The 19,242-nt window shown below is 32.8% G+C and overlaps 1 long non-coding RNA gene across 1 annotated transcript; it reads right to left on the bottom strand.

The window, feature by feature from the left end:
- Window positions 1–1,321: 1,321 nt before the first annotated feature.
- LOC124300059 (uncharacterized) lies at window positions 1,322–17,990 on the bottom strand. The gene is made up of 3 exons (XR_006907138.1): window positions 17,867–17,990; window positions 17,175–17,182; window positions 1,322–1,333 (listed from the first exon to the last, which is right to left on the bottom strand). It is a non-coding gene; the product is annotated as an uncharacterized LOC124300059 (long non-coding RNA).
- Window positions 17,991–19,242: the final 1,252 nt, after the last annotated feature.

Raw genomic sequence — 19,242 nt, 5'->3', positions numbered from 1 at the left:
ACGTACAAACTCAGCTAGCGCTGAGAGAAAATGACGCAAGAAGAGCAGATCTGTTAGAAATTATTAGTAGACTGATAATAGATATCAATCTTTATGCAGCAAATTTTAAAACAACGTACGAGCGATTTGTTAGGGAGAAAGCCTGGTGAGATTAAACTTTACAGCACTCAAGGAAGACGATAGACGGCGGTACAATGCGCCAACTTGTGGTGAGCTAGCAGCTCTGATCGTTTCAGATGACGGGGCAGTATCTGAAAATATAGAAGTACAAGTGTTTCCAAAACAAGACCGTGCAGTTGGACATGTGCCGAAATATTCGCATCACGTTGATCCAATGACTTTTCCATTACTATTTCCGAGCGGTGATTTAGGATGGAGCTATGATATGAAACACGTAGGAACAAACAAGAAAATCTCTCCTGTTCAATACTATGGACATCGATTGGCCTTACATCGAGGCGAAGCACAGAATCGGTTGTTGCGGAGCGGACGAATGACACAACACTACGTGATTCACGCATATCTCACAATCGAATCGCAGCGTTTATTGTTTTTGAGAAATAATCAGAAGCAATTGCGTGTAGAATGTTACAAGGGAATGACTGATCACATATCAAATAGCGAAGCGAATACGTCGGATCGAACAAGACTTGGGAACCAAATGATTTTACCATCATCATATTCCGGCAGCATGCGACATATGCAACAGCAGTACCAAGATGCAATGGCAATAACAAGGAAAGTTGGACGACCTGATTTATTCATCACAATGGCATGCAATCCTAAGTGGCCGGAAATATGTACGGTATTAAAAGATTTTCCTACAGGTACCACTGTAAACGACATTCCAACAATAGCTTGTCGAATATTCAACATGCGGCTACAACAGGCACTAAAGGAAATCGAAAGCGGTTCAGTATTTGGAAAGATTGAAGGATACGTATACACAGTTGAATTTCAGAAAAGAGGCTTACCGCATGCTCACATACTATTTATCTTAAATATCAATGACAAACTTTTGACTCCAGAAGCAATTGACAGTTTTATATCTGCAGAAATACCAGACAAACGAATACATTAACAACTATATCAATCTGTCACATCACACATGCTATACGGCCCTCACACATCCAAAATACCATGCTGGAATTCGGTAACGAAGTCATGCTCAAAGAAATTTCCGAAAGACTTAGTGGAAAACACTGATATAAGCGGTGGCGGTTTTCCAAAGTATCGCAGACGAAAAAATACAGACATAAACTATTACCGCAACCGCGTGGAAGGAAGAAATATCCAAGTAGACAACAGCATGGTTGTGTCTCACAATCCATACCTACTTGCAAAGTACGATTGCCACATGCACGTAGAATATTGTGCGTCAATCATGGCTATTAAGTATGTATTTAAGTACATCCACAAGGGACATGATCGTGCAAGAGTACAGATAACTGATTCAAACAGCGAGAGTGATGGTCAGCCAATAATCAACAAAATACAGGATTATGTAGATTCGCGTTACGTAGGACCGATGGAAGCAGCTTGGCGTATACTAGAACTGCCAATGCATGGACGAAGTCATGCAGTCACACGCTTACCTGTACACCTACCGGGGCAGCAATACGCAACGTTTGAGGAAGGTAGAGAAGTCGAAGCCGCTACAAATGAAAAAAAGTGGAGAACCCATCTTATTGCATGGTTTGAATTGAACAGCATAGATGAAATGGCAAGAAATATAACTTACACGAACACGCCAGATTACTTTTCGTTTCAAGAAGCAACAAAAACGTGGAAAAAAAGAAAATATGCATGTAAAGTAGTTAGTAGAATGACAAATGTTTTACCAAGGGATTCAGAAAGATTTCACCTCAAACTAATCCTTGGACATGCGACAAATGCAAGGAGTTTTATAGATTTACGCACTGTAAACGAGAAGGAATGGAATACATTTAGAGATGCCGCAGTGGATATGGGTTTAACTGCGACAAATGACGAAGCTTTCAAAATATTCGACGAAGCTGTTTCAATACTTATGCCGAAACGGTTACGTCATTTTTTTGTGTGGTATTTAATCGGTAAAATGCCATCGAACGCGATAGATTTATGGAATATTTACAAGAAAGCACTATCTGAAGACTTCGTGGATCAGCATGAAAATAGAGCACTATGTACAATTGCGCATCTTCTCAGAGCTGAGGCAAGATCATGTGCAGATTTTTACTTACCAATACCGGAGATAATTTTCGAAAATGAAGCAGAAGAAATAACAGTGGAAAATATAGAAACCTTCGCAAAGAAAGGCAATGAACTGGTGGAGCAATTAAACAACGATCAGAAAATAATTTATACACAAATTTTTGATAATATTATGTAAGACAAAAGTACTGATAGAAAACAAGAAAAATGCTTTTACATCGATGGATCAGGAGGAACAGGAAAAAAATTTTTATACAACGCGTTGTACTACATGTTGAAATCTGAAAAAAAAATGTTGCATGTGTTGCTTGGACAGGTATAGCAGCCATCTTACTACCGTATGGAACAACTGCGCACAAAACATTTGCATTACCATTGACACTGCAAAAGGAAGGAAGAATTTTCACAAATGCAACGATGAAAAAAAAAAATACAAAGTATATGTAGATGTATTTATATGGGATGAATGTTCGATGATACCGAAAAATGCTTCAGAATTGATCGACAGAACGTTAAAAGATACGATGGAAGATGCATCACCGTTTGGTGGGAAGACTATAATACTAGGTGGAGACTTCAGACAAGTTTTACCAATTGTGAGACGAGGAGGTAAACAACAAATGATAGAGGAAACACCTCAATACTCTACACTTTGGAGTATATTCGAAAAATGAGGCTTGAAAAAAAATATGCGAGCAAAGGAGGATGCCGCAAAGTTTTCAGAGTGGTTACATAATATAGGTGATGGAGAAGTGGAGTTGTTCGTACCAGAGAAAGAAATACAAAGCAACAATTTAATAGACGATTTATATCCAAAAAATTTGCCACTTGATGATTTAACAAACAGAGCCATCTTAGCTCCATTGAGTGTCAAAGTTAATCAGTTAAATACAGAGATACTACGCAGAATGGATGGCAATATATTCGAATCAAGAAGCATAGATGACGCAACATTACAAGAAATTGATACTGCGGATGCAGTACTTGACGAAGAAGCTACTCTGCGATATCCGATAGAGTATTTAAATGGATTAACGCCATCAGGTTTACCACCACACAATCTACAGCTGAAAGTCGGAGCAATTGTGACGTCGTTGCGAAATTTTTCAATATCAGATGGATTATGCAATGGAACACGGTTAGTTGTAAGAGAAATTCACTCTAGAATTTTGATTGGTGAACTTCTAATCGGAGAGCGAAAAGGGCAAATAGTAGAAATACTAAGAATTAAATTAGATACGCGGGGAGACACAGATATGCCATTTATCCTCCATAGGGGACAGTTTCCAGTCAGGTTGGCATTTGCAATAACTATAAATAAATCACAAGGACAAAGTTTTGACCACGTGGGAATATTCATTGACCGACCAATCTTTGGACATGGTCAACTCTACGTTGCATTGTCACGATGCAAGTCGAAGAAAGGTATAAAAATTCAACTGGAAAAAAATGAAAATGCAATAAAGAACATTGTGTACAAGAAAATTATTTAATAAATACTGCATAATGTATATACATCAAGGCCACAAATGAACAAATAAACATGGATGAACTTAAAAGAAAAATGCACAGGAGGTGATAGGAGTTCGAGAGGCCGAGGGGTTGACCCCCTCTACTGACTCCACCGTGACCTCATACGATGAAGGAAAAAAAAGTACTGTATAGAGGAGAAAAGAAGCGAAAGTGAAAGAAAAAGGAGGAGAGAATACAAATGAAAGGAATACAGAATCAGCAATGAAAGTAAAACCAGCAAGAATATAAAAATCACTGAAAAAATGGACAACAGAGAAAAGAGAAAGAAAAGCCAAGAGGAGCAAGAAGATGCAAAAATAGGTAGCAGCATAAAACGATAAAGAGGAAATAAAGCACAACGTATGGAAAATTAAACAATCGTGATTTGTAATTGGATGTTCAAATACATAAATTACTTCCACTAAGTATTTTCCTATTTTGTGATTATTCAGATGTAAATTCACACGTGTCGGTCATTTGCTGAAAAAGCCGAAACGCATGCAATGAAATAGAAACTTGTGAGAAAATAAAAGTTAGCCTATGAAATTAGGAAACAAATAGTAAGATTAGAAAAAAGATATAAGGATGTATTGACTGAGTTGAAGGTGAGAAAAAAATGTAAATTATCAGAAATAAAAAAATGATAAAAGTACAAATTTATTGATGTAAAATTGCAAATATTTCTACGATATTCATACCATATTTAATTTCTAGATAAATAAAAGAAATATATAAGTACATATCTATTATACCTATACATGCAACAACAAAATTAATTACAAATAATTATATTCCGACATTTGACAGTTCAAATGAAACACCGTAGCTAACAAAAAGAAGCAAAAAAATAAGAAAAGGTGAGCGCTGCCCAGTTTAGTGATATTTTGTTTTGTAAACAGATAAATTAAATCAAACATGCCGAACAAAGTAAGTATATCATTGGAAATATGAATGAATAAATAGCAAAGTAAGCAGTATGATAAAATTAATGAACATTCTCGAAACAGGACAGCGACGAGGTTTTGCAGCAGTCGAGCGAGAAAATACCAAGTGAAGCATATCGATATAATATAATAGTATGTAAATCCAAATTCAACTGGGCAAACCAAGAGCCGGACGCTTTTTGAGAATCATTACCAGTGAATTCTACAGCTAGCCATAAGAAATGGAAAAATAATTACTTATATACAATCATTTCTCAAAAAAAGAAAAAAATATCGACATTTGAAAATACAGTCAAACACGTATGAATCCCTAAGCAAATAATTTAACGCCTATTTTACCAAAACAAGATGACGGATTAGATGATCTGCTGTGCGCAGCAGCAGAAGCAGCAGAGGAGGAGCTGTTGCTTGAGACGGACGACGAAGAGTGGTCCGTCTACGTATGGTAAATGAAAATTATACAAGGAAATGTAAAGAAAATGATAAAAAATTCATCATTCAGCAGCAAAAACATCCCGAAGTCCCAAAAACGAAAGAGGTCAACTTCGAATTCAATTCAAAGTAAAAAATGTAAAATAAGTTTATTTGAAAAGAAAAAAGGATTGATATCAATTATTTGTACATTATAAACCAGACACAGTAGACTCTATATATCTATATGTGAAGCCTATCCGAGACAAAACTCGATTCAAGAGAAGAAGTTTCTAGAAAGAAACAAAACTCATGGAAAAACAAAAGACCAATACAAAACAAACAACTTCGAATATTGAAGACAACAGTTTGTTGTTGTTCTCCGGCCGGTACGCACGCCGGCCGGGGCCTATCCTATACTCCCCAACTCCTCAACTCCTCGACTAATCAACCCCACAATTGCACAACTCTTCAATTCCCTCAAGAGCCCTTCCAAATATTGGTCGATAATGTGTCCAACAACCCTACATCGTTCAAAGAAAAATGGTAACCGACTGAGAGCCCGAAGGAGGTACGTGACCAGGGCTCCGTATTCACGGCTCAACATCAGTCCGCACAATGGAATATCAACGGTCCAAGGAGCTGCGCCCATCTTGCTCCGCCTTGATAGCAACAAATGTAAGCTTTTTAAAAAGTTTATTAACTATTGAGAAATAATTCAATTCTATTTTGAAAGACCCGTAAAAGAAGAAGAGATTGTGTTTCAAAATTTGCTTTCCTGCAATTATTATTTTGTGCAACTGGTCTCCATTTTGTAGTTTCGAGGCGGGGCGACGCTTTATTAGTCGAAATCGGGTTTCGGTCAGTTTGATTTTCTGCGTTGTACCTAACGCTTAGTCGGAATCGGGTTTCGGTCAACTTGATTTTCTGCGTTGTACCCAATAATCGCCCCGAGCGTTGCTCTATAATTAAGAGAGAATGATTTTTAAGATAGGCTTGTCCTTTTACGGGTCTTTCGAAATAGAATTGAATTATTTCTCATTAATTAAGAAACTTTTCAAAGAACTTACATTCGTTACCATTAAGGCAAAGCAAGATGGGCGAAGCTTCTTGGACCGTTAAGATCCCATTGCGCGGACCAAAGAAAGTACGTATTCACGGCTCAACATCGGTCCGCGCAATGGGATCTTAACGGTCCAAGGAACTGTGCCCGCATCTTGCTCCGCCTTGATGACCACGAATGTAAGCTCTTTGAAAAGTTTGTTAATTAATGAAAAATAATTCAATTCTAATTCTGTAAAAAATCAAGCCTATCTTAAAATCATTCTCTCTAAATTACAGAGCAACGCTCGGGGCGATTGTTAGGTACAACGCAGAAGATCAAGTTGACCGAAACCCGATTCCGACTAAGCGTTAGGTACAACGCAGAAAATCAAACTGACCGAAACCCGATTTCGACTAATAAGGCGTCACCCTGCATCGAACCTACAAAATGGAGACCAGCTGTACAAAATAATGATTGCAGAAAAGCAATTTTTGAAACACAGTTTCATGTAATCTTTGTGTTATTCCAATATAGAAAATCTATTTTACTTTTTGAAGTTATACTTCTTTAGGCGCGTTATGAAAAACTGATGAGAGTGAAATTTCAGGATGCGCGCGCATTACTGTAACACAAAATTAACAGGATGAAGTTGCCCACTCAACCGAATTCATTAAGTCTCGAAAAAAAGCTAAATATTTATCCACATGGTTCTAGTTTTTACAGTCACAACACGTGTTTTATTTTCATACAAGTGCGAATTATATATGTGGCAATAAAATATATTCAGTTGTGATTTAAATTGAATATTTGGATTAATATTATTTACTATTTGTGAATATTAGTGAAAAAATTGTGCTAAAATACTTTTTCAAGTGCTCCAATATAATTGAGGTTAGTTATCCGTATGTATTATTTATTGATATAAATTAAAATATCATTATTTAATATAATTAATACTAAATATTATTAAATTATCAATGTTGAATATTTATTATTGGTTTTTTAATATTTACAAAATAAAGAAATAAATTTAATAGAACATTTAATAAAAAGTTCGTGACAAAAATTTAATAGATTATTTAAATATAATGTAAGACATCCGTTATTTGTTTTATTGTTTTTTATTACATACTTCTTTTCTTTATCATTGTGTGACAGAAGATTTTGACATGTTGTGTATTTTTTAATGATGCCAAAGAAGTATAACTTCTCACGCGCGTACATAAGTACACGCACCCATTTTTTTTTTTTGTCTTTCACTTAATTAGGTTTATTCCTTCATAAAGTCAGTATAGGTTAACCTACGCATGTCAAGAAAGTACAAAAATCTTTAAGAACTTGATCAGCCGTAGCTTCTGCATTAATAACCAAGATGGGAGCTGATGAAGAAAAAAAGGTTTGTTTTATCAACCAATCCTCACGAACCTCATGAATAGCTCTGAGGAGCTCTAAAGAAATGTTCGATTCTTCCTCACGAGAACGGGAACTGACTCGGGCGAAAGGAGTTTCTGGGGAAACTCGCAAATAAACAATTGAATCTACTCTGAGCTCAGACGAGCGAAAGCGAAGATCGAAATTTTTCATCAATCAATGAGATTCGAAGTCAACTTGGAACTAAATTTAAAGTGAAAAATGTTAAATAAATTTATTTGAAAAAACAAAGGATTGATATCAATTATTTGTACTTATAAACCAGACGCAGTAGACTCTATATCTCTATACGTAGATATACGTAAAAAAATCTGAAAATAATAACTATAGTAAAATAAGTCGCCGAATGCAATTGGGGTTGCATGACATCGGGAGTTTTGTACATGTGAGTGGATTCGTTTACGAAAATAATCTGAGCAGACCTGCATAGGGAGACAATAGCAATGTCGGGTTGATCGGAAACAACCGACTAGACAATACGTAAAGAAATAGTGAGGCGCGCAGCGCCGAGTGCCCGAGGCGCGTAGCGCCCAGATGGGGTTGGCGCGCGAAGCGCGCAGGGGCGAAGCCCCTAGTATATATAAATTATACATTGATATAATTAAATATAAATCGAGATGATTAAATCAAATAATTGAATGAAAGAAAAACTAATTTTAATAAATTATTTTTCTCAAATTAATGGATAATTAATTTTTGAAAATAAAAAATATGAAATGAAATAATTAATTATTCATCTATCTGTATGTTTTCTTTTAACTTTTCAATAAGTTCTAATCCATCGTATAAATGTTCCGAATTACAATACATAAAGTACATTCAATGACATTTTTTCAATGAATCATATCTTTATTTTGATTATTATGTAAGCAGATAATTCAAAATCATATAGAATTTTTTTAATCAATGTATTTATTTAAAAAAAATTTAATTAATCTGAAATATTTTTTTTTCTCAAATTTTCGTTAGTTCAAAAGTTATTTAAAACTTACATTATACATGTATATATATATATATATAAAATATACATATATACATATATATATCGGAATGAAACATAAATAATGAATTTCTTCATTATCCTCCTATTTAATAGAAATAATTTTCATTATAATTTGTAAATATATATATATAAATTATACATCAATATAATTAAATATAAATGGAGGTGAATTAATCAAATAATTTGTTAACAAAAAAAAATAATGAATTTAAATGAATTATATTCCTCAAATTGATGAATAAATAATTTTTCAAAATCAGAAATATGATATACAATAATTGAATATTCATCTATCTATATGTTTTCTTCGAACTATTTGATAGGTTCCAATCCATCGTATAAATGTGCCAATTTACAATACATAAAGCACATCGAATGGCATTTGTTCAATGAATAATATTTTTATTTCACTTCCATTGTGAGCAAATAATTGAAAAATATATAGGATTTTCTCAATAATTATATTTATTTTTAACAAATTTAATTTATGTAAGATATTTTTTTTTTTCTTCAATTTTCTCTTCCTCAAAGTTAATTAAAAATTATGATATATATATATATATATATATATATATATATCGAAATAAAACATAAATAATAAATTGATTCAACATCCTCCTCTACAATAAAAATATATTTTAATTGAAATTTATAAACATACATATAAATTATACGTCAATATAATTGAATATAAATGGAGGTAATTAAATTAAATGATTCAATAATGAAAAAAAATAAATAATTTAGATAAATTATTTTTCATAAAATAATAAATAATTAATTTTTTGAAATTAAAAATGTGAAATCAAATGACTAATTTTCTATCTATCTGTATGTTTCCTTCGAACTTTCCTATGAGTTCCAATCCATTTTATCAATGTTCCAAATTACAGTACGTGAAGCACGTTAAATGGCATTTTTTCAACGAATTCCATTTTCATTTTGAATAATATGTGAGCAAATAATTAAAATATACATAGGATTTTTTTGATAATTATTTTTATTTTCAAAAAATTTGATTAATGTAAAATATTTTTTTTTTTTTTGAATTTTCCTTTTTTTGGAAGTTCATTGAAAATTATAATATATATATATATATATATATATATATATGTATATATATATTTATATATATCAAAATAGAACATGAATAATAAATACATTGATCATACTCCCATTCGATAAAAATAAATTTAATGATAATGTATAAACATCTACATAAATTATACATTAATATAATTGAATAATAATAGAGGTAATTAAATTAAATAAGTCAATGATGGAAAAAACTAATTCATTCAAATAAATTATTTTTCTCAAATGAATAGATAACTAATTTTCAAAAATTAAAAATATGAAATTGAACGATTAAATGTTCATCTGTCTGTATGTTTTCAATTTATATACAAATATATACAAATATATATATATATATGATAATTGATTATTCAATTTCATATTTTTGATTTTCAAAAATTAATTATGCATTAATTCAAGAAAAATAATTTATTTAAATTACTTGTTTTTTTTCAATTAATTATTCGATTTCATTACCTTCATTCATATTCGATTATATGATTGTAAAATTTATATACGTATTCATAAATCATAATTAAAATTATTTTCAGTCACCGGGAGGATGATAGATAGATTTATTTATGTATGTTTTTTTTCGATATGTATATACATATATATCTAATCCATTGTATAAAAGTTCCAAATTACAGTACACAAAGCACATTCAATGGCATTTTTTTAATGAATATTATTTTCATTTTGATTAATATGTGAGCAAATAATTAAAAAATATATAGAATTTTTTCATAATTAAATTTGTTTTTAAAAATTTAATAAATGTAGACTATTTTTTTTTTAAATTTTTCTTTGTTTACAAGTTATTTAAAAATTATAGAATATATATATGTATATATACACATATCAGAATAAAACATAAATCATCAATTTATTCATCAGCCTCATATTTATTAAAAATAATTTCAATTATAATTTGTAAATATATATATATATAAATTAGACAATAATGAAATTAAATTTAACTGAAGGTAGTTGAATGAAATGATTTAATAATAAACAAAAATAAATATTTTAAATAAATTATTTTTCTCAAATTGATGAATAATCAATTTTTAAAAATCAAAAATATGAAATTAAATAAATAATAATTCACCTATCTGTATGTTTTCTTCAAACTTTCCAATAAGTTTTGATCCATTGTGTAAATGTTCCAAATTACAATACATAGAGCACATCAAATAGCATTTTTTCAAGATGATATATTTTTACTTTGATCAACATGTGAGCGAATAATTAAAAAATCAATAGGATTTTTTCAATAATTATATTCATGTTCAAAAAATTTAATTAATGTGAAATATTTTTTTTTTTTTTAAGTTTTTCTTTTTTTTAAAGGTAATCGAAAATTATAATATATTCATATATATGTCGGAGTTATTAATGGGGGATAGAGGTGATCGGGAGAGTCACTCATAATTTCTAATTTTTCTCTCTGCATTTATTCTTCTTCAAAAACTAACTCTAATGTAGCAGCGGGTAGGTGTGTGGGGATTTCGAGACGCTCTCGGTCCTTCACGCTCGAGCCTCTGACTATCACTGCTCTCTCGTCTCTCGACTTCCCCAAGGTAAACTTTAGGATTCGAGTTAGGTACCTCACCCACCCCTGCTACATTACGAAGATCGGAACTTAATAACAATACTCGTATGGTCTAAATCAAAACAAAAGCGGTACGACAATTAGGAGCGTCAAGCGGTGAGGCTGCCGGCTTCTTGCGCCGACATATATATATATCAAGATAAAACACAAAAAATAAATTTATTCATCATCCTCCTATTTGATGAAAATAATTTCATTTATAATTTATAAATATATTTACATATAAATTATACAATGATATAATTTAATATAAATAGAGGTAATTGAATTAAATGATTTAATGATGATGAAAATTAATTCATTTGAATTAAGTATGTTTCTTGAATTAATGAATAATTAATTTCTAAAGATTTAAAATATGAAATTAAATAATTAATTATTTATCTATCTGTATGTTTTCTATGACCTTTTCAATAACTTCTAATCCAATGTATGAATGTTTCAAATGACAATACATAAGCACGTTAAATGGCATTTTTTCAATGAATATTTTTTTTTTTTAATCAATATGTGAGCAAATAATCAAAAGATATGAAGAATTTTTTGAATAATGATATTTATTTTTAAAAAATTCAATAAATGTAGAATAGTTTGTTTTTTAAATTTTTCTTCGTTTAAAAGTAAATTACAAATTATAATGTATATACATGTGTATATATATATATATATATATCAAAATAAAACATAAATCATAAATTTATTTATCATCCTCCTATCCAATCAAAATAATTTTAATTATGATTCATAAATATATATATATATATATACTAGGGGCTTCGCCCCTGCGCGCTTCGCGCGCCAGCCCCATCTCGGCGCTACGCGCCTCGTTTTTCGGCGCTTTGCGCCTCACTATTTCCTTACGCATTGTTTAGTAGACAGGCGAATTCCTTCATGTTGATTTGATGACAGGTCTGCACTTGCTGTCCACTTCAATTCCTTCTGTGCTTACTTTTCTTTTTTTCATCAATCTAAGCTTCCATTCGTTGGTTGAAAATTGGTGTTCCTTCTCTATTGATATCGATCTATCTCTTTGACTTGCTGAATTATTTTCGCTATCGCTCTGCCCGTTATTCTCCGAAATCACCTTCTTTATATTATTTTTTTCTCTATATTTGCGTTGCTGTTCACTCCGCAAAACACCTCTTTCTCTTGTGGTCAACATCAATCCTGGTCGTCCTCTCACCTGGTTATATGAATATTTGATGGATATTATTCTATGTCTCATTTGGTTCTTCGCACTTACAATTTTATTTTCCTCTTTCTTTTGTGATACTTCCGACCATCCACCATCTTCATCGCCTTGTCTGCTGCTTGAAACTCTTCCTTTCTCCATTGTCATCGTAAATCCTGGCTGTCCTTTTGACTGTTTGGTGATATATTTAGATTTACTATTATTTGATTGTTACTTCTCATACTTATTACTCACTATCTGAATTTTATTTTGGTTCTGCAAGACATCAAAGTGTCCACTGTCTCCGTCGCTGGTGAAGAGTAGCGAGAAGTGTGGTTCATTTTGTGATCCGATCCGGTTTGGATGAATTTGTTTTTCGCGATACACGATTAAACATATCTTGAAAATGTCCGCAGCTGCAGCTAATTCTGCTTCTTCCCCGTATATTCCATTTTTATTCATATGTGATTTGTAATCACCAGGTGACCTAATCACAGCACCGTTTGACTCATTACCTGTAATAAAACCCGCAAATGTAGACCAATTATCCACTACATTTGAAACGATACTCAGTCTCACCTCTGCGTGTCGATCTTGAGTGCCGTATACACAATACGCCAACGCGCGAAAAAGACAATTCCCGTCGGGAATCATCTTGATAATTTTCGTTTGCATGTTCATTTTCTGCGCGTCAGAAACCGATACCTATAAAGATATTTGTCAAAGACTGTCATAAACAGCCGATGACAGCTGTCAAAGGGTTTGCTAGATGCTTTTTGTTTTGTTTTCGGGATCTCACCCCACCGCCAACTTCATGCGTATATTATTGTTATTATAATCTTTTTTATACTATTGTTATCATAATCTTTTCCTACCTTTTCATTTGTTTGAAACTTTTTTATTAGATAGAGAGATATAAATTATACAATTATATAATTGAATATAAATGGAGGTAAATATATGAAATAATTTCATAATAAAAAAAAAAAAAAAACAAGTTGAATAAAATATTTTGCTTAAATTATTGAATAATCGATTTTTGAAAATCAAAAATATGAAATTAAATGATTGATTATTCATTTATCTGTATGTTTTCTTCAAACTTTTCAATAAGTTCTGACCCATTGTGTAAATGTCCCAAATTACAATACATAGAGCACATCGAATAGCATTTTTTCAAGATATAATATTTTTATTTTGATCAATATGTGAGAAAATAATTGAAAAATCTATAGGATTTTTTTAATAATTACATTTATTTTTAAAAAATTTGATTAATGTGAATTTTTTTTTGTTTAAGTGTTTCTTCTTTTAAAAGGTAATCGAAAATTATAATATATTTATATATATATATATATATATATATATATATATATATATATATATATGTACATATATATATATATACATGTATCAAGATAAAACACAAATCATAAATTTATTTATCATCCTCCTATTTGATGAAAATAATTTTATTTATAATTTATGAATATATATATATATATATAAATCATACAATAATATAATTGAATATAAATAGAGGTAATTGAATGAAATGATTCAATGGTAATGAAGAATAATTCATTTGAATTAATTATCTTTCTCAAATTAAGGGATAATTATTTTCTACAAATTAAAAATATGAAATTAAATAATCAATTATTCATCTATCTGCATGTCTTCTTTGAACTTTTCAATGAGTTCTAATCCACTGTATAAATGTTCCAAATTACATTAAATAAAGCACATGAAATGGCATTTTTTTAATAAATATTATTTTTTTTTTGATTAATATCTGAGCAAATAATTAAAAAATATATTGGATTTTTCGATTAATTATATATATTTTTCCAAATTTTAATTATTCTGAGATATTTTTTTGTTTCAAATTTTCCTTTTTTTGATAGTTAATTAAAAATTATATTATACATATATATACACATATCAAAATAAAACATGAATAATAAATGTATTGATTATCCTCGTGTTCAATGAAAATAATTTTTATTATAATTCGTGAATATATACATAAATTATACATCATCAGAATTAAACATTAATTTAGGTAATTGAATTGAATAATTCAGTGATGAGAAAAAATAATTATTATAAATGAATAATTTTTCTCTAATTAATGGATGATTAATTTTTGAAAATTAAAAACATGAAATTAAATAATTGATTATTCATCTATCTGTGTGTTTTTTTCAAACATTTCAATGAATTCTCATCCATTGTATAAATTTTCCAAATCACAATATAGCAATTTTTCCAATAAATAATATTCTCATTTTGATTCATATATGAGCAAATAATTAAAAAATATATAGGACTTTGTTACGCCCCGACGTACTGCCTTGGCGTACCTTTTTCAAATTCCATTTTATTTTATTTCTTTGATTACTTCAATGCACAGATATCATTTCATCAAAATCTCATATTCTAATAACAGCGAGTTCCACCCGTCCTGGCAAAAGTCACGTAGAGACCAACAATGATCCCTAGTATAAGGTTCAACTTTCTTTTATTTAGCTGGTACCAAGAACTGAGATAGGAGACTGCTGAATTAGCATTAGTAGCGCTCAGCCTGGAAATATCCCTCTTTTTAAGTTAAAACTATAATCAATAACTAGGATAAACCACTACCTTTAGAACCACCAAATTAAAATAGATTACTTATTGGAATGTATAAATGAATGTGTGAACATTGCATGCAAATATCTTTTGTTCATATTTTCAATCTGTCACCGACGAGATTGAGAATCGTCGGAACACCGTCGAAGAGCGAGAAGTAACGCTGACCATGTGGATTTGGGCGCCGGGAGGTCGCCCTCGCACCTCATTGGCTAATTACCGTTGTAACTTATTACAACTGCAGCTCCTTGGACCCTCGGGCCCAAGAAGCCGCGTCTTTCGTCTGTCAAGTCGCGAAGTGCGTGGACGTCAACCCGTATTAGCCCTTCTCAAGCAAGAGTAGCGTTTGGAAAATCTTAGTTGTGACCGACCTAAAGTCTCGCGCTAATTCGACAAATTCGAGCATTCAGTTATTCTGTTAGCTGCAAGAGACTCACTATCTTCTACGTTTCCATCTTTTCTGTGCTTTACGAAATCTCATCATTTCGAGAATAGACATTTTTATGCCATTCCATTTTCCATAATTAAATTGAGTTCGGCCCTGATTCAACCGAATCAGGTAATTTTAAGTGATAATAGTGAAGCTATGTCAATCCGAGTGTTAATCTTCGAAATTGAACGAATTCTTGTTTCACCTTTATAATCCAAATTTACTTCAGTAATATTCATCCAAAAGCAAGTCTAGAATTGGTGGCTAGCTTCACTACCCCCAATTAAATCATACTTATTGTATTCCAAGAATTAATCAACAAGACTTAATAATAGGATATATAATTGATTTAAAATAATATAAAAAAAGAGATACAATATCGAACAATCACGACCAGCTAGTTATAACCATCGTTCAGAGTAGATGTTCCTGGTACCAAATAATAATATCCTTTAGAATAGAATAACACACGATTTGTATAAACTCGAACACTTTATAAATTGTTACTTTTGGCTCTTATGTCATTATCACCATTGATTGTTACCAGACATTTAGATCACCAAATCGAAACAGAATATACTTCATCTTTTACCAGTTAAATTATATTAAACCATTCATGTTGAACGACCTTTTTCCCATTTTTATTATTATAAAATTGCCTCAACAATTTAAACAAACCTCACAGACCTGTACAGGACTATAGCAACACGATTCTACAAATTACCGGCTTATCGAAAGGTAGGTCTGTTCTTAGTTTTAATAATTATTCATTGTCGTTACGTGGGAGCTTGATTATTCAATTAATCATTAACTACCACCGCTCAGTACACCCTCACCCCCACGTAACAACTTCTTCAATGATTATATTCATTTTTTAAAAATTCAATTGAAGTGAAATATTTTTTTTTTAAATTTTTCTTTTTTTAAAAGTTAATTAAAAATTATAATATAAATATGTATATATATATATTGTAACGTGGCATTTTTGATGCCCGTTACAAGGGGCTCCTTGAACCCTGGGCGGTACCAAAATTTAGGAATTCCCGAAATTGAGTCGCAAAGTTTTTGCAAAAGAGCGCCCGGACTAGAGTCACGCATCCGAAACTACGAGAGGGGACACCTTAGCGAATAGCGTAAGATATTTCAGGTTTTTTTTTTTTTTTACTTTTCGAGCTACAACGGCATTAGGCAAGAAGTCGACACCGAATTCGAGGAAATTGCGAAGTGGCGGACTAGCGACAATTGCGAAGGAAGGATGTCGAGGCTGCGGAGGGGGAGCCGGCGCAGATCCCCGCATCGCGGGAATCCAAGGTGGACGCGATTCCCGCTGGCGGCCGGCGCGCCGCAGCCTCTCCCCCTTTACCCCGCCAACAATTGACCAGCGAACTTGCGACGGACCGATTAGCGACGAGGGAGAACCACGCTCGCCGCCAAGACGTCATGGAGCTGCGCGGAGGATGAGATTGCGACCTAGCTTTAAGGGGTTAGGTGGGTTTCAAAAGCTCAAAATAGGTACATTTTTATGAATTTTTTTTTATTCAATCAACAGAATATTTCATTCCATCAATTTAACACATAAAAGATACATATTTTATAAGTAGTTGGTGAAATTTTCATTGAAAAATATTGAAAATTATGGCGTGGACACGTCGTCTGCTATAACCCCTCAAAAAAAAGTTCTCTCTGCGTAGTCAGGATAACTCATGACAGATTCATCTGAAATGCAAAAACCAAAAATTTTCTGTTGGTAGATGTGTGGCGCCCCAGTCGGTCCCGCCAAGTAACACGCCTCCGGCCCCCCTGTCGAGTGCGTCCTGACGGAAACCAAGGAAGCAGTCTCTGATGCCGCGCTCGGATGAGTGAGCGCCGCCATGCTCGAGTGAGCGCCGCCATGTTGGAGAGAGACACGCTTCACGCCACAGCTCCAGCGACCACGCTAACACACTCGAGCAGTGATCATTGTAAAATAAGAGTTATACGAGTCCAAGTTGTTCTTTCGTTTAAATAAAAGTTCATTATTACTTTCATAATAAAACGGAGTGTGTGTGTAAAGTTGAGTACCCGTCCCTCACACTAACACCTTTAGATGTTTAAAACTCGTGCTTGGACGAAGGAAAAAAAAAAACAAAAATTACATTTTTGGCGGCGTTGAAAACAAAAAACCTTTATTTTGAGTAAAATTTGCACCCTTCATGGCCTTGAAAAATTACTTGGAATAGAAAAAAAAAAATTCCTTCGTTCAAGCACGAGATAATGTTATTTTGAAGAAGTGTGCAAAATTTGAAAGAGATCGGTTCATAAGTTTTCGAGAAATCGTGACTACCGATTTCAAAAATGTAGTTTCGAGAAAAACGCGATTGAAGATTTACATTCAAATAACATGTAAATAATCGTACTTACACCGTATAATGATGCAAACCCACGTTTTTTCCACGTGCCATCACCTGACACGGTAACATCTGTCGTATCTTCGACATTATTTTCATCACACGTTAATTTTTTTTCTTGATTTGCAGCAGACAACCTCCATATACCTGCATCACGATTGGTTATAGCCTGATGGGTGAAACATCCAAAGGCTATATCTCTTAGAATATGACTCGGATCGTTTTAAAATTTTTAAGGAATATCCTCAACATATTCAATTATAAGATACGCAAAAAAAGAAAATTCGATTTTTTGAAATTTTGAAACCCACCTAACCCCTTAAGTTCTGCGCAGCGATGCTATTGAAGGTGCGCGTCGAGTTGCGCGATCGACGAAATCGATGAAGGATCGATTATTGCGTATTCTTGTGGGTATGACGTCACGTGTGGGATGGCGTATCGAGATCCGTGTTGCGGCAGGTAGTAGGTTTTTGAAACCACTCTAGTTCTGGCGGTCGTGATTAGTAGTCACGTTTTGGGGAGTTTCGCGAAGTCATGGAGTCGCCCAAAAATCGTGAGGGGAATGGAAAGGGGGTTGCAACGATGTAGAAGGTAAGCGCTGCTTCTATCCCCCCGATTGAATTTCGAGCATAATTGCGAAAAGGCTTGCCGAGTAACGGATAGCCGTTTTGGATTTGCGTTGTAGAGAAGTACTCGAAATTCTTTTGCCGATTCTTTTGCTTGATGACCGTAGCCTGAGTCCGCGTGTTAGAGTAGAGTAAATTTTGAGTTCCTGAGAAAGTTGAGTAGAGTCACGGGTTTTAGTTGAGTCTTTCTCGTTAGTGAAATCAAGTATAGCCGAATTTCGCTGTACCGGGTCGAGCCGCGTTATCGTTTTTTTTTGGTGTCACCTCTCGAGTAGGTCGGGAAGTGCCGAATTGGAGTGCTCGGATTAGCGGGTAACGTTTTGGAGGATTTCAAAAAGATTTGATTTCGGATGCGTTGCGATTGCGTATAGTTGAGGTTACGTTTATTTGCGCCTGCATTGAGTTCCGTATCCGTTATTCAAGATAATGTAGATTGAGTTGCATGACCTTGAGCTTGTGTTTAGTTGAAGTTAAATGTAGTGGTGCTTGCGCTTAGTTAAGTTTACGTTTAGTTAAGATAGTGTTTAGTCGAGTTGAGGTGATGTATAGTCAAAATTGCCGTTGCGTTGAGCAGCAGTTGAGACGAGAAGTTTGAGCATTGAGTTTTAGTTGCGTTTAAAATATAGTAACGTTTGCGGATTCGTTTAGATTTAGGGCAGCTCGCGGTAGCGTCGAAGCTCCGAGTCGGGTGAGATCTCGAGTGAGATTGAGGACGCCGTCTGTTCGGTAGCCCGACGGCGCACCGTCGAATGATTAGTTTTAG

Source organism: Neodiprion virginianus, chromosome 3, assembly GCF_021901495.1.
Source record: "Neodiprion virginianus isolate iyNeoVirg1 chromosome 3, iyNeoVirg1.1, whole genome shotgun sequence".
NCBI lineage: Eukaryota > Metazoa > Arthropoda > Insecta > Hymenoptera > Diprionidae > Neodiprion > Neodiprion virginianus.
The sequence above is the reverse complement of the archived record's forward strand: the minus strand, read 5'-3'. Positions and strand labels throughout refer to the sequence as shown.